The 15574-nt window shown below is 44.1% G+C and overlaps 2 protein-coding genes across 5 annotated transcripts in view; one reads left to right on the top strand and one right to left on the bottom strand.

Annotated features, from left to right (window-relative positions):
- macrod1 (mono-ADP ribosylhydrolase 1) overlaps positions 1-15574 on the top strand; it is a 105672-nt gene that overhangs the window by 23181 nt on the left and 66917 nt on the right. The window lies entirely within an intron of this gene.
- Positions 1-15574, bottom strand: part of flrt1b (fibronectin leucine rich transmembrane protein 1b) — a 30273-nt gene that overhangs the window by 4662 nt on the left and 10037 nt on the right. Inside the window, exon 2 of the mRNA XM_072663965.1 lies at positions 4507-4941. The gene's annotated coding sequence lies outside the window, so the exon portion shown is untranslated. The remainder of the gene's footprint in view (positions 1-4506; positions 4942-15574) is intronic.

Below are 15574 nucleotides of genomic sequence, written 5' to 3'. Positions count from 1 at the left end.
ACACTAAAAGTATGGTCACCTGCCTTTGCATGCGCATGAGTGCAAACAACTTGAGTGACATCGCTTTATTAGTTCAAAGAGGTTTAATATGATGTCGGGCCACCCTTTGCAGCTTCAACTCCTCTGCAGAAGGTTTAGGAGTGTGTTTATAGGAATTTTTGTCCATTCTTCCAGAAGCGCATTTGTGAGGTCAGACCCTGATGTTGGACAAGAAAGCCAAAGCCATTTGAGGTTAGGTCTCTAAACCAAACTTGCTCATCTATGTCTTTATGGACCTTGCTTTGTGCAATGGTGCGCAGTCATATTGGAACAGGAAGGTGCCATCCCCAAACTATTCCTGCAAAGTTGGGAGCATGAAATTGACCAAAATCTCTTGGTATGCTAAAGCACTGAGTTCCCCCCCCCCCCCACTGGAACTAAGGGGCCGAATCCAACTCCTGAAAAACAACCCCACACCATAATCCCCCCTCCACCAAACTTCTACATCTGGCACAATGCAGTCAGACAAGTACTGTTCTCCTGAAATATTTAGTAGCGAGGAAATTTCACAACTGGACTTGCTGCACAGGTGACATACCATCGCAGTACCATGCTGGAATTGCTGAGCTCCTAAGAGCAACCCAATTTTTCAATGTTTGTAGAAGCAGTCTGCATGCCTAGGTGCTTGGTTTTATACATGTGGCCAATGAATTGTTTGGACCGAACACCTAAATTTGCACAACACGTGCCGAAGCTGCGCCCACTGAGACCCAATAGTATGGTACTCCAGTACCTTTGTAAAGTGGGGGTGGCTTACCACAGTAGTACAAGCGCCCTGGAGTGCTTCGTCAAGACTGCAGCTTTAAGTGCTGTGTCTTTATTGCCCCTTGTCATTCTACAGTTTTCTGTGCTTCAACAGCCATGTACAACTGAAAGAATCGCTTTAACTAACATTACAACCTGCAAAAATACATGTGCCAGTACTGACCTTAACTGCATATATTACCCAGGTAATTAAATAATCAAGTTCTAAGTCTGGCATTTAAGTAAAATATTCATACTGCATTTCAGGTAATGAGTTCCTGTGGTATAAAACAGACTGTATAAAACTTTTTTTATTGCAGAGTAATGCCTTTTATTGCATACTATGTGTTTCTAAAATGATATTAGAAAATCTTGACATTAAGAGAAACCTTTCCATCCTTTCATTTCCATTATTGTTATGGCATTATCTTTAGAATAACTGTTATGTTATAAAAACAGTAATTGCTTCTAATAAAGAGATGTTTATTTCATAATTATGACAACATAATGCCAACATGCTTAAAGTAACACGCCTTCATAATAGCTGGATACTTTGTTGAAGCCAAAGATCTGATTTCGACATGAGTGTAACAAACTGCACTAAATGCTTCATGCAGGTGAAGCACCGAGTTAATGCCTGCGCTGCATAACTTTATGTAATGCCAGCAAAACCTAACAAACCTTGTGTTTGGGTTTAGCTTGTGTTTAACATTATAGAAATCTGAGTCGCAGCAGTCACAAGCCTTCCTTTGTTTCCTTCGTTGTTGTTTTTTCTTTTAGTTGTTTGGAGGCATGAAAAGAGGCAGAGACAACACCTGTTTGTATTCGTATGTGTTTTTGCGAGCAAAGGTGTGTGCATGTGCGCATTGTTCTCTGCTGGGGCTTCTTTCTTTTCACCGCCTGCTCTCTCGCGGGGCTGCACTCAGGCTTGTTTGTGTTGTTGGCCGGGCCAGATGGGAGTTGGTTAGCTGCCCCTCGGCTGCGCGCGCTGTTGCCTCAGGCAGCAACTACATGCAAAACAAGCCCTTAAACAGAGCTAGCTCTCATGCAAAACTAATTCGAGCTCGTTTACACAGGCAGGCGGCACCGGCAGAGAGAACAGGGACGCGAAACAATTTTGCATGCAGTTTGCTATGCCAATAGACGGTATTCATAGCAGGTGTGTGATTGGCATTTAAAAAGGGACTGGATTTGCCTTACAAATGGATTTCTTTAAATTTAGTAAACCCGTTTTGATTTTCTTCTTCTTCCTTAAAAAAAAAAAAAAAATCAAATCATCTTTAGAGCCGTCATTTCTGTTTGAATGGTGAGCGCTCTTTGTCTGTTGCTCCTTTTTTGAGACCGTCACTGTTTGCAAAATGAGGCACTTTGGCAGAAAATGGAGAGCAATTTAAATGTCATCTTTAATTGCTTGCTCAGTGTGTATACTTTTGGGTATTTTTAGCATAAAATCAACTGTCTCCCTGGGCTGCCAGTGTTTGTGTTCCAGCAGAGAATCGTGTGTGTGTGTGTGTGTGTGTGTGTGTGTGTGTGTGTGTGTGTGTGTGTGTGTGTGTGTGTGTGTTGGGAGGGAGGTGAACGCAGGAGGCAAACGACAGAGTCGAGATGCCACCCTTTTGCATAGCTAATAAAATGCGCCACAGTCATTCCCTTTCATCATAATCCATTTAGCTCTAGCCAACAGAATAAAACACTCATGTCTGTGTGTGTGTGTGTGTGTGTTAGTGTGTGCGTTTGCAGGTCTGTGTGTCTGATTATGGTGAGAATAAGCCGTATAAGATGAAACCTGTGCGCCTTCAAACCGCAGACGCTTTTCTACCCACTCTCTGACCTGCTACACGTCCTGAATGAATAAGAGCCACACACACACACACTCTTTCTCTCTCTCTCTTGCTCACACACACATGCATATACACACACTACCACACTTGCACTCCTGCCCCCCCCCCTTCTTTCATTTCCAGCTCATTTCATCCATCCTTTAGTTAAACGCATTCCCACGCTTAAATGTTTTCATCAGTGGCCGTCTTCTTAGCCGCCCCCACTTCCTCTGCTAACTCTCATCATCTCTACTCATCTGCCGTGTCTCCCTGATTTGATAGATCTTTTTCATCTGTTCTCTGTGTCGGCTCCCTCGCCGTAATTTTCTTGCCCTTTTCATCACTGTTTGGATATTCTCTCGCCAGGCCTGTAACTCCACTGGTTGCTTTATCTAGCAAGGCTGCACTGTATAGAGTTGCCATGCACTAAAAAAAACTAAAGTTGGTACAAATAAAAGATTGTTTGAGTGATGTAGTAGAAAAAGAATCACATTTGTTTCTGTGGAAAAGAACAGAGAGATATAATAGAGATGTCTGGGTCTGAAGAGCCTTAAAATTAGTCAAGAACTTTCTTTCCAAGCGACGATTGGGGCGTTTTCACACCTGAAAGTTTTTAGCCTGGTTAAATCAGACTCTAGTTCATTTTCACCCTTTGGTGCGATTAGTTCGGGCAGATGTGAATACAGGACTCTCACTCTGATGCGGACCAAAACAACTGCACCGAGACCACTTTTTAAGAAGACGTGGCAAACTCTGGAGTTGTGCAGTTTTGCCTGGTATGCTGCCCAGATAATTACTGCAGCTATGACCAAATGTTAACATATTAACACTGAATGAAAGGTGCCTCTGAGGGTTGGACTGTTTTTTTCCATGGACTGTTTAGGTCCAGAACACCTGGCTCTACTATTCGGATGCTCCTCAAAGCTTTTGTTACCTGGATCAAGCTTGTTAGATTGGGTTTGGAGCTAAACTCTGATGCATGGTAGCTCTCCAGGACCTGGACTGGGCAGCCCTGTTAGGTTTGATGAACTAGGTTTGGTTCAATAAAAAAAAAAGATCCAGGGTTTAAAGGTTTAAAGAATCTTTACATAGCGTAAATGACCTGCGCCATTGTTTCCTTTATCTCCCTGTTTGGTACTGGCAGTTAACCTGCACTAGAGCTAGCAATGCTCCCATCACTAGGAGGTTAGGACTTAACACATCCCGGATACTTTAAAAGCCAGCCACTGCCTCTTTTCAATCTGCTGCCGGTGCCCAGCTCCACTGCACCAGCTAACAGACGCCTGTGCCGGCCAACATCGCTTAAGAGTTATGAGGGGAGTGAGCTCCATCTACCCATCTGGAGAGAACACTGCCAGTTGGGCTCTCTCTGAATCTGGGCGGCTGATGGCAAAGTGGCATGGCTTGGGATTTGAACTAAGGACCCCCGGGCCTTAGTGGTAGCACAGTGTCTGTTCAGTTGTATTCCTTGAGTGATTAACACGCTGCTTCTGCACTCTTAGCAAAAAGGGTTCTATACAGCACTATATAGGGTTCTTTGACTTGTGACAGTAGTAAAAGAACCGTTTTTGCTGCTATGAAGAACCATTTTTAAAAGCTTTTCCATGAATCCAAAGAAGGTTTTAACCAAAGAACCATTTAAGCATCCAAAAGGTCCAAACAATGGAGCAAACAACCCTTTTTGGCACCTTTGCTGTAAAGAGTGCAGTATAAATGGCATTTCTGCACACGGACATGTCTAATGTACCAGCAGTTTCATGTCTACATATTTTATAAGTTATAAGACTGGTCATTTATCTAAACTATTCCAGCAGGGAAACTGTGGAACTGTTGACCAATACAATATCTCATATTTTTCCTCCCTCATGAAACAAAATGCTGAGAAAAAAGGGGGGCATCTTACGCTTTCGTGAGAATGACTTGGGTGGTCCTTGGGCTTTGCAGTACCTTCTTGAGAAGGTTGGAACTACTGAACGTGGCTTCAGACGATGTTCGGAATTGAGATGGGTGGAAATGGGTGAAATCTTCAGTCTCCTTGCATGTCCATTCACTTCAACGAGTGATAACCAAGGCATCCATTTCTGGTGGCCTTCATGGGAATTATGGGAATTGTAGGCATTGACACAAGCATATCTCCATCCAGTGAAAGTTTCCAGTCTTCAGAGCAGTTCAGTCAAAGCAGTCACTGTTTGTTCCAACTCCTAAAGCCAATACACCTCATAAGCGATGTTTTGGGTGGAAGTCTTTGTACATCCAGAGGTGCCCTCATCGTCTCGCCTGTGTGTCCTCACATCTGCTGCGGTTCTGCTGTTTGCGTCACTTTTGAGAGTTGCTTCACCTGTGAAGGAGACAGAATTCACAACTGAGAACGGAAGTTGTTCGCATTCCGATTGCTCCACTTTCAAATCTCCTCGACCTTAAAAGAACCGCTCTCGTCAAAACGGGAGCTTTGAATATAGGGAAGTCGAGTTCAGTGTGCAGAATTAAGTGGAAAATCTCTTTTGCAGCCTGCTCTAAGCCATGGCCCAGACCAAAACACAAATACAAACTGGGTCACTTTACTGACAGGACTGAAGGAGTGCTTAGAATGATGGCACTGTACACTCCACACCCCCACATAATCTTTTTTTTTTTTTTTTTACGTGAGCGCAAACCGCGAGGGCTCTTTTCTATGGATTGATAAACATCTCAGCCAGGCTTAATTCACAGCAAGCATGTGCATGTTTCTAATCATTTATTTATTTATTTTACCCCATTCGGAATGCCAATTACCCAAACACCGATCATGTAAACACTAGTCCTGAACACTAGGACAGTGAAGACTAGCACACGTCTACTCCGACACGTAAAGCCAGCCACTGCCTCTTTTTGAACTTTCCTCAGAACTGCCAAACGTTCTGAGGTAAGTGCCGCTCCCCATACAGCTCCGATACAACAGCTAACAGATCCCTGTGCTGGTCCAAATGGCACAAGGAGTGCTGTAGGGAGGAAGTGCCACCAGTCCACCCCTGAGAGAGCAAGGCCAATTGTGCTCTCTCTGACTCTGGCTGCTGATGTTTACCTAGGATTTCAACCAGAGATCCTCAGATAATCGTAGCAGCGCCTTCCCCCCCTCTCAGACCCCTGACAAGCATATTTGGCACCATGCAGCAGAAAGGACACATCATACAGTTGTGGGTAATTGCAGATTAGGAACCCTGGCTGCTGATGGCTGGGATTTAAACCAGTGATCCTCAGATCATAGTGGCAGCGCCTTAGACCACTGGACCACTTGGAGCCAAGCATGTGCTTGTTTGATTGTTTCTTGTTTATGTTTGCAGCAATGGCTGTTGTGGGACTCCGGAGTTTTACACTCGCGGCTGTTCTCTTTCTCCGTAGTGCCGTGCTGTATTTCCCAGTCGGAACATGTGGCTGGGTTTGTGGAAGAGTTTGTAATTTTTAAAGTCTCTTCTGGGGACCATTGAGTTCCACCGTAATGGCTCCAATCAGAGGGAAGCGGCGTTCAGAAACAATATTCCTGATGTACAGTGCGCAGTGTGGGCAAAGCGGAGCGAGACAGAAGGAAATGGATCACTGGAGAGCCATACTGGCCTGCGTGGGGAGACTGTGAACATTTCCAGCTCTCTGAGTTAATGCAAAAGGAATGAAGCTTCAGCCGAGTAATAATGAATGTGTGGGCTAATTAAAATCAATAATGTATTTGGGGATTTTTAGCCAATCGATGCTTGAAAGTTGGTGTGAAAAGGCAGCGGCAGAAGCAGCAGCAGCTGCAGGGGAATATTCAGACACACAAACTGCTGATCGGTGGACTCACGATGCACTGTGCTTTATAGTTCATGCTCTACATCCCCCCCACCCCCCTTTCGTTTTTATTCCCATTACTCTGTCCTCTCACCTCTCGCATGTTTTCTCTCCTCACCCCCCCTATGCTTCTCACCTGTTCCCTCTCTCACTCTCTTGTGCTTGCTCTTGCTATATTTTTCTTTATGTTCTCTTTGCTTGCTCTTTGTCTTCTCTTGTTATGCTGTCGCTCACTTGTACACTCTCGCACATTCTCTTCCTATGCTTTCTTCATTCACTGTGTATGCTGTCACTTTCACTCTCTTTATTCTCTCATTCTTTATTACCCTCTCTCCCTCTCATCGTGCTCCTGTGTGCGTTCTATCTCATTATGTTCACTTTCGTTTGCTCTTTGTTTATATTCTCTCTCGCCATGCTCTCGCTGGGCTCTCACTTGCTTTCTACCTCTTCATTCTCGCTCTGTACAGTCCCTCTCGCTTGCACTCTGTCTCCTCAATTTCTGACTTTCTTACTGTTGCAGTTCATTTCAGTTCAAGATAACTTTATTGGCCTCACTGTAATTAGCACAGCATTGCCAAATCATTAGAACACCAAGAGAACTCTTCCCCCCCTTTCTCACACACTCGTGTCTGCTCACTCTCACCCTCTTGCACTATTTCATGCTCCCTCTTTTGCTCTCTTGCACTCTCTCCTTCTCTCTCTTGTGCACTTACACAGTCTTTCTCTCCCTCTCTCATGTTTCTCCCTCCTGCTCTCACTCTTTCGTTCACACTCTATTCTTTCTCACTTTCTCGCTCCCTCTCTCATGCGCTCCCTCTTTCTTTTTTTCTCTCTGTCCACCACCTTCTCATGCTCTCGCTCCCTCTCGCGTGTGCACTTCAGTTATGTGTTGTGTTATGTGAGTGTAATAATGAGATCTGTTAGGGGTGTATATCAGGGCTGCTGTCGCACCTGGTGAAACTTCTGACCTTTGACCCTGACTATGGGAGATTGCGAGAGTGTATCCATGCAATTTACCATCTGCTGCTCACAACACACTGCTGCTGCTGATGGCACAGAGATATTTTGTAGAAAGATCAGGCCGTTCAGCTTCAGTAGCTCTCAGAAAATTGTGCTCTCCTGGAAGACTGTGATAGGTGTGTGTGTGTGTGCGCTACAGGCTGGGAAATGTGACAAATTTGTGCTTTGTATGTTAGAACAGTAGTGTGCGTGCGTGAGTGCGTGCGTGCGTGTGCGCCTGTGTGTGTGTGTGTGTGTGTGTGTGTGTGTGTGTGTGTGTGTGTGTGTGTGTGTGTGTGTGAGAGAGAGAGAAATTACTTAACCACTCTGTGCACGTAACCCCCCCAACTCTGCTTTTCAATTTCTCATTTACACAGAGAGAGAGAGAGTGAGAGAGCTTGCTTGCTTGCGGGAGAGGCAGATGGAGAAGTAAAGAGAAGAAGGAAGATTGATGAATCCATTGGAATGAAATTTGGAGACCGAAATGACTGTCAGGCCATGTAGGGTTTAAGCCCAACAGAGCCTGAATTCACACTGACACACTTACAAACACACGCATAGGCACCCGCAGTCACACTGACTGGGCTTTGTCTTAAGATCATGAAGGAACATGAAAAGTTAATGGCCTATCTCATTCCTCACACTGCTTTGTCATAAAATATTACTAAAGTACATCATGAAAAAATGATCCCGCTGCAGATCCAGCTCATTATTAATTCAGGGCAGGGCTTGATGAATGGCGTTGTGATATAGGGCCGTGAAACAGTGTAAACAAACAGTGATTTGTGTTCCTGTCTGGTCACCAGCCCATGAGAATGGTAATAAAGCTCTTGGTTAATGTAAGATGATTGGAATGTATCCCTCAGGGCTCGGCTACTGTACTGGATACTGCGTGCGTGGGTGGGGGTGGAAGGCCAGCCAGGGAGCGCACGCACGGACGTGTGCGCGTCTCTGCCTGTCTCCCAGTGCCGCTTTGGAGACGGACGCGGTGACGCTAAAGCAGTGGCCGCTGGGCATGCTTGTGTGTCAGGATGTTTTTCAGCACTCACATCAGCACGCGCATCTGAAGCTGGTACTGGAAGCCTGTGAGCTACAGAATCCTACTCGAGCTTTGTCCTCAACCTCAGAGTTGTCATCAGTGGAGCTTTATTCTAGAGCATATTTGAGAGCTCTAGAATATTCTGCAGTCTTCCCTTAATAATGCCCCCACGTCAGTACCGGCCCGTATCTTCGATTGTAAAGATAACTGAAGGTATCATATGCACCACTCACTCTCAGGCCATACTGGCCATGTATGAAAATTAGCTGCAAATATGGCTTGTATTGACTTTTCAGCTAACAGTAGGCTAGTCCTCCCCTCATACATCAATGGTATTAGCTGAATGTAGGTACAGCCAATCAGAACATAAGTCATTTACATATTCCATTAGAAGAAATCCTTTCCTGCATTCACATCTTCAGATGAAGCCTGATGCATTTTGGAAACAAGTCTCGCATCCATCATGCTTTGGGTTTGTGTTGCAGCCAGTGGCACGGGGAAGATTTCACTGGTTGATGGAATAATGGATTCAACTAAATACAAAACGGCAAACTCTGAAAGCAAACATCACACTGGCTGTAATTTTACAATCTTAATATTTTTGGTCCATATTGTGCAGACTTATTGAAGCGTTTATAGATGTAGGTTTTACTATAGAGAATAAGGTGCATAGGTGTGGCATAGGCTAGATCTAATGACATTGGTGCTTCGCAGTGCCGCAGCTTCAGAACCATCATTTAATGGAAGTGTGCTCCAGAGCACCACTCTTGAATATTCTGCACTCTCCTCTTAATAGATGTTCCACATCACTATCATCAGCTAACGAAGCTTCAGAGTTTCTATATCAACCCCATCCTTAGAGCTCAAGCTAATTATGTACCATTCAGAAGTAGGAGAAGGAATGTAATTGCTACACAGAGGTGCTTTGACAGGTACTCGCCACAAACACCTTGATGAGAGGTGTCTGGAAACCATGTTTCTTCCCCCCGTACAGCCTGGTGATGGCTTAGATCTTAAACCGCCTGTGGCTTTGAATAGTAATGTGTGTGTGTGTGTGTGTGTGTGTGTGTGTGTGTGTGTGTTTGTGTGAGAGAGAGTGTCTGCGTGTATTATCTGATGATAATTAGCTAAAGGTAATCAAGGATAATTCGGTGATGGGAGGGAAATCGGTGGGAGACACACAGAGACAGAAGGATGTGACCAGCCTCTCAACACACAGCCGCACACAGCAGCCTTTTAGCATGAACAACTACAGAGAGAGCGAGAGAGAGAGATTGAGGGGTAGAGGAGGAGAGGGAATGAGAGGTAGAGGGTAAAGGGTAAAAGGCAGGGAGGAAAGAGAGGTGCTATGTTTTTGTTTTAGTTTGTTTGTTTTTTCCATTCCAGTAATTTCTCCACACTTTACCATGTGTGTGTGTCTCTCTCTCTCTTGCTCTCTATCTCACTCACTCTCTCGTTCCTCCGTCTATCTCTGCTTTCTCTCTGCATCTCTTTCTTTTTCTCTCTAGCTCACTGTTCTGTGCTCTCTCTCTCTCTCTCTCTCTCTCTCTCTCTCTCTCTCTCTCTCTCTCTCTCTCTCTCTCTCTCTCTCTCTCTCTCTCTCTCTCTCTCTCTCTCTCTCTCTCTCTCTCTCTCTCTCTCTCTCTGCTCTGTTTACAGCGCTAATTGTGAAACATTAATATATGCGTTGATTTATTTTTTTCCTGCCTGCTTTTAGATGTAACTGGCTCCTGGTGTGTGAGGAATGAGTTTCACCCACACTCCATACAAGACAACTATGCATTTAACACAAAAAAAAACTCAGCAGTCTCTTTAGGACAGTCACGGTTTTCTGGCTTTGAATGTGACGGAGATGGACAAGGCCGCTATCTTTACTTTTAGATTGTTTGAGATTCTGGTGTGTGTGTGTTTGTTCGCACTGTGCTTTTAACATCTCATAATTTCCAGTGAAGGAAACTTTTAATTAATTTCCTTTTTTGTGGCCTGTTCATTTATCAGGAGCATAACAGCAGATTTTCTGCACTGCCCTTTTTTTCTCAGTGTTAAAGGTGCAGAAACAATGGAGCAGTTTTACATGATCGTTACTGTGTTACTGTGATGGTAACTGATTCTACACTTTTCACATAGGTTTTTTGTTTCTCCCAAAATTAGTATTTCCAAATCCCACTCACTAGTTAGGACTCACTGTATCATGCAAAGCTAGCTGCACTATAGAATAAAGGCTAGCATGCAATTCTTCTGAGTTAATTAGGCCATATCCTGTTTTCTTGGGCCCCTTTTAGACATTCATGGTAACCTACAACTTTTTAATAGCTGTATGTGTTAACGAAAATATCTGGAAAAGTCGTACCAGACGTTACCCAGACTTCACCATGCCTGCCCAGGTAAGGTATAAGTGAGCCCATGTGTAAAAAGAGCAGGTAATTTTTTAGAGAAATCACAGGGAGTGTGTTGACATTTCTCAAGCTGGCACAAAACCAAGATCCTGTGCTATTTCTATTGCATACTTTTTGTGTCATGCTGTGCCTCCTTTAGTAAGGCACGTCTAAAACAGGAAAAATCTTCAGCTGTACGCTACGTTACGATACTGTCCAGGCCTGAATCGCCAGACATTTTCATATGTGAGAACGGCTTTGGACTTCTAGCCACGAATGCCTAGATGATCCATTAATAAAACTGCTGGTGAACACTCTTGGAGGTGAGCACTAACTGCCAGTTCTGTTGCGTTAAGCCTTGGGTACACTACACATCTCCTAAACTCGCAAATTATACACTGGGTTTCTCACATTTCCCCATCGAGTTTTCCAAAAACGTGTGCCTCGCTTTATCTAGGAGACGTAGATTAAACATGATAGTATAACAGCTTGCTGCTGTCATTGTTTACGCCATCATTTGCACTTGCCCAAAAGGAAAGAAATGTGAAAATGCCTTTGGGTGAGGTTGTGGGTGGAAAGAATGGGTCAGTATGGTCTCTACAGAGTGCAGAGGAAGTTGGAGGTGAGGCAGATGTTAACGGAAGGTTATTTTTGCCCCACATTTAATGCTGCAATATAGGGCACGTACTAGCTCCAGAATGTAGCTGCTGCGTCATTTTGAACGCAAAATTAAAAAAAGAAACTAAGAAAGAATGGGAGACCAAAAATATGAGTCTATGCCGCTCACACACTATTTGATTCTGTCTCTGTCAACTCTGACTGACAAATAATCTTTGACTAGACCCACCCAGCACAGACTCAACAGACTATCATCAGGGTAAAAAATATTGTAGTGTAACCCCAACTAAGCTAACAGATGCCCATACTGGCGAGGAGAAAGTGAGGTCCTTGAGAAAGTGAGGTTAACGAGTTCAGTTGTGCTCTCTCGGATGGTTGTAGCATCATTGGGGCCAACGCTTAGATGTATGGGCCACTTGGGAGCTCTGCATTTTTGCTTCTTTCAATCAAGTGATGTAAATGAGGAGCTCAAATGTCAAGCCAATTAACTGTTTCATGGTACATTTTACCTTTTAAATCATCAGTGTTATCAATGACTAGTAATGATTAGATATTTCAAACCTAACGTTACAGAGCATACAGTAGATTGGTCTTACTATTTGCTGTATTTATTCTATATTCTGCACAGTAGTTTGAAAAGGTTAGGACACCCCATGTCTTTTTTAATTTAAACACATACAACTAGAAACATGTCTTTAAAAATCGTAAAATGTAATGAAAAGAAATACTATTTTACTGTGAGAGAAAAAAAAAGTTGATAGATGCATAAAAAATCTAGAAAGGGATTGTTCCCTGTCTGCTAAATAATTAAAAACTGTCAACATGGCCAGGTCAGACCGTTCTAGCAAGTTCAGGCCAGCAGCAGACCACAAAATGCGTCAAGATGTCTCCAACAATCCTACATTGTCATCACGGGATTCTACAGGTAGCTCTTACTGAACTGAGGTCAGCATCTACCATCAGAAAGAGACCACACACATTTGATTTCCATGGGGTGTGTGCAAGGAGGAAACCCTTGCTGTCCGAAGTCTCAAAACATCTGAGCAAGCTAGACCAAGACCAGGACGTCTGGAAAAAGTGTTTTGAACAAATGAATCCAAAGTTAAATTATTCGGACACGGCAACAGAGGACATGTTTGGCGTAAACTAGACACAGCATTTGAGCACAAGAACCCATATCAACTGTGAAGCATGGAGGTGATTGGAGGCTGCTTTTCTGCAGGAGGGCCTGAAAAGCTCTCCAACATAGAATCCACTAGGAATTCTTAATTGTATCCGAGGGCGCTTCTGGAAAATATGAGAGCAAAGAGTTTATCCTGCTTTATTGGCAATTGTTGGAGTAACTGTCTCAACTGTCCAGAAAAGGCTTTCCACTACATTTTGGAGCATTGTCGTGAGGATGTGTGTTAATCAGTACCCAGCCTCACCCCCAACTCATCCCAAAAGTATTAGGTGGAACACGAACCATCATTCCAGCAAACCCAGTTCCTCTGCTTCACAGGTCATTGCTGTGGGGCCCTTTATACCCCTCTAGCCCACGTCTGGCATTAGGCATGGTGCCAATAGGTTCATGTTTATCTGCTCAAGAGAGTCCTATTTTATTGGCAGTATCTTTCTACAGGGACTAGACAAGCTGTGTGTGTCGACTATGGGTACAACTTACAATAGCTGAATATATTCATTAGAAGGGTGTCCACAAACATTTGGACATAGTGCATGTTATACAGTTGTTTTACAGGATAAAACACACTTGCTGCTCAGAGAAATGGTTTAAACCAGTTTTATCACTGCCCCTCTGTCTCTCTCTTTCACACACACATGCACATAATATAATCCAGCTCTGTCTAAGGATTTAATGCACTGCACACACGCCGTGTATGTTTGTGTGTGTGTGTCATCTTCGGGTGAGCCTAAGCTGAAGTTCTGTCTGTATCATGGATTTAAAGCTGCATTCAGAACATTTCCTGCTGGAGAATTTACTTTCTCCAGAGCATGCAGGGTGTGCTACCGAAGGTAAGAGTGTGCTGTTAAAAACTGTGCTGTAAAGTGTGTAGAAGGGGGCTAACAGGGATGACTGCACTGTCAGACACGCATACATAAACTCTCACGCATACAACATTTCTCACCTCTGAACCATTCAGGCTGTTTTGGAGCAGAATACCCCCCTCTAATCTGTCTCCCAAAATTCCACCTGCTAGCTAGTATTCTACCTAAACACATGATGTGACCAATGCTGGGAGCGCAGGCTTCCTACAACTGCTTCTTTCTTAATAGCTGCTTACACAGTGCGAGTGAACAGCTTAGCACGCTTGGAGGAGAACACTAACTGCCAAATCTGTTACATTAGTGAACAGTGCAATTTTATGTGGCTTGGCCTTATCCAGGTATAATCCTGATATTTGGAATGCAAAAAGTGAGCAGGTGTTAACGGGGTCTAGGATACCTGTGCTGGCTGGCATTCACAATTAATGATGGGGGGAAAAGGAGCTACCCGCCCAGAGAGAGCTAGGGCAATTGTGCTGTCTAAGGCCACTTTTCCACTGCAGGGCTAAATGGTTCTGAATATTGAGGATAACCGTTCCTGTGGCTTTTCCATACGGACACACACAGAGCACTTAAAAACCAGTCTGAGCCCAGAATTCCAGGCATGGTTAGCTAACTCTACTTGGGGCCACAGAACTTTTCGGTGGGAGGACTTAATGAGGTATGGATCTGCTGATTGGCTCCTTATTTGTCACATTTGTGCTGCAAGATCCTGTCTTTTCATTTCCAGTACAGAAAATGGATTGTATCTAATAAGCTCATAAATGTTTTTCAGTTTTAGCATTTAAGTGCACCGATCATTACAGTGGCATTAGCACGCCAGCTACGGGCCCCATCCAACATTGCTACCACAACGTTAGCGCACTGTCTAGCAGGCATGTGAAACATCACTATCGCAACTTTAGTGCAGCCATTGCTACTGGCCTCGTCCAACATAGTTACTGTGGCAGATCACAATGCTAAAAAACGAATGATGGATTTAGTAAGTTAGCTAGCATTAGCAGAACAGCTTAATGAAAAAAGAAAACGGTGTAACGGCTCTGCACTGGCGTGGCCTTAATAACCATTTGATCCTGCAGTGGAAAAGGGGCCTAGGGCTCTCTGCCACAGATGGCTGTGGCAACACTGTGGACAGATGAATGAATGAACGGGTCTGGAATGAGGCTGCTGGAGGCATTATTAAAAGTAATGTGAACGGTGTAAACCACGCTGCTCAATTCACTAGGTGTGTGTAGAACCAAAGCTTCACTCTTTGATGAAAATTAAGATGAATATTGATTGCACTTGGTCTGGGGTGGCCTTGTATCTATTAATGGTTGAAAATGCATTTACAAGTGGTTGCAGTAGACACCAGATTTAGTTGTTTTTCCCAGCTGTGTGTGTGTGTGTGTGTGTGTGTGTGTGTGTTTGATGCCCTGTATGTAGCAAATCAAATGCCTCTGAATCCAATCTCCTCATGGTTACTCTCAGCCTAGAATAATTGTCACATTGTCAGACCATCTCTAGTTCAAACACTTGTGCTCTCGCTCTCTCTCCCTCTCCCTCACTTTTTCTGTCCCTCCCTTTTCTTTTATCTCTCTCGTTCTTCTCCCTCTCTCCTGCTTTCGCGCTCACACTTTTGCGCACACTCACACACCTGACGTGCACACACACCTGACACAGCACTGTATAAATACAACCCATTAAATTTGATGCAGTGTTTTGCGACTAAAATAATTTATGCCTTCTCTCTCTCCCCCAATTCTCTCCCCTCTCTCTCTCTCTCGCTCTCTCTCTCTCTATCCCCTCTCTCTCTCTTTAATGAACTGGTAAATGCTATAAACAGGACGCTCATCCTGTCATCCTTGTTCCAGTCTCTTCCCCTGCTCTTCCTCTTTCTCCTCTCATGTCATATTAGTTAGATTAGATTTGATCTCATCTCCTGCTGTTATTTTAACGGGGTCTTCTCTGTCTCTGTTTGCTGCTTATTCCGCTCCTCACTGTCCGTCCTTCCGTCTGCACCAACATTCACACACCCACACTCCTCCTCTGCGCGCGCTTCTTCCGGCTTTTGTGTTTTCCTTCTTTTATTGCAAATATGCTGCATGAACAGCCTG

This window comes from Salminus brasiliensis, chromosome 19 (genome assembly GCF_030463535.1).
Source record: "Salminus brasiliensis chromosome 19, fSalBra1.hap2, whole genome shotgun sequence".
NCBI classification, from domain to species: Eukaryota; Metazoa; Chordata; class Actinopteri; order Characiformes; family Bryconidae; genus Salminus; species Salminus brasiliensis.
This window is presented reverse-complemented; position numbering and strand designations above follow the sequence as displayed.